The sequence below is a fragment of the Triticum dicoccoides genome, chromosome 4A (assembly GCF_002162155.2).
Source record: "Triticum dicoccoides isolate Atlit2015 ecotype Zavitan chromosome 4A, WEW_v2.0, whole genome shotgun sequence".
Taxonomy (NCBI): domain Eukaryota; kingdom Viridiplantae; phylum Streptophyta; class Magnoliopsida; order Poales; family Poaceae; genus Triticum; species Triticum dicoccoides.
Window position 1 is genome coordinate 358,498,375 of NC_041386.1, and position 1,606 is coordinate 358,499,980.

Here is a 1,606-nt window from a genome sequence, read left to right on the forward strand (position 1 = left end):
AGAAATGAGAATAACCATCTAGAAAGCAATAATGTGTATGTTTGCATAATCTTTCTAGCATTTGATCAATAAAAGGTAAGGGGTAATGATCTTTCTTAGTAGCTTTATTTAATTTGCGGAAATCAATTACCATCCTATAACCTATGATAATTCTTTGTGGAATTAATTCATCTTTATCATTAGGAACAACAGTAATACCTCCCTTTTTAGGGACACAATGGACATGACTTACCCAATCACTATTAGCAACGGGATAGATTATACCTGCCTCTAGAAGCTTTAGTATTTCTTTTCTTACCACTTCTTTCATTTTAGGATTCAGACATCGTTGAGGATCACGAACTGGTTTGGCATTTGCTTCCAAATTATTTTATGTTGACATAGAGTGGGACTAATGCCCTTAAGATCATCAAGAGTATATCCAATCGAGGCAAGATGCTTCTTCAGAGTTTTCAATAATCTTTCTTCTTCATGCTCTGAAAGGTTAGCACTAATAATAACAGGATATATCTTCTTTTCATCAAGATAAGCATATTTAAGATTATCAGGCAGAGGTTTAAGCTCGAACATGGGATCACCCTTGGGTGGAGGAGGATCCCCTAAAATTTCAACATGCAAGTTATGATACAAAATAGGTTCGTGTTTAAACAATACTTCATCTATTTCCCTTCTTTCATTCATGAACATATCATTTTCATGGTCTAGCAAATAGTGTTCTAAAGGATCACTAGGAGGTACGGCAATAGAAGCAAGACCAATAATTTCATCCTTACTAGGCAATTCTTTCTCATAATGTTGTTTACTAAATTTAGAGAAATTAAACTCATGAACCATATCATCCAGGCCAACAGTAACAACATTCTTTTCACAATCTATCTTAGCATTAACAGTGTTCAAGAAGGGTCTACCAAATATAATGGGACAAAAACTATCTTGTGGAGAAGTAAGAACAAGAAAATCAGCAGGATATTTAGTTTTCCCACACAAGACTTCAACATCTCTAACAATTCCAATTGGTGCAATAGTATCTCTATTAGCAAGTTTAATAGCAACATCAATATCTTCTAACTCCGCAGGTGCAATGTCATGCATAATTTCTTTGTATAAGATATGTGGTATAACACTAGCGCCCATATCACATAAGCCATGATAACAATGATCTCCTATTTTAACAGAAATAACAGGCACGCCTACCACAGGTCTATGTTTATCTTTAGCACAAGGTTTAGCAATTCTAGCAGTTTCACCTTCGAACTGACTAACATGCCCATCAATATTATCAGACAAGAGATCTTTAACAATAGCAGTATTAGGTTCTACTTTAACTTTCTCAGGAGGTGTATATGTTCTAATATTGCTTTTACGAACAACAGTTGAAGCTTTAGCATGATCCTTTACTCTAACAGGGAAAGGTGGTTTCTCAATATAAGAAGTAGGAACAATAGGATCATTATAAGTGATAGTCTTTTCTTCAACTTTAATAGGTGCAGCTACTTTTACTTCCATGGGAGGATGATATTTAAACCACTTCTCCTTAGGGAGATCAACATAAGTAGCAAAAGATTCACAGAAAGAAGCTGCTATCTCAGAGTCAAGTCCATATTTA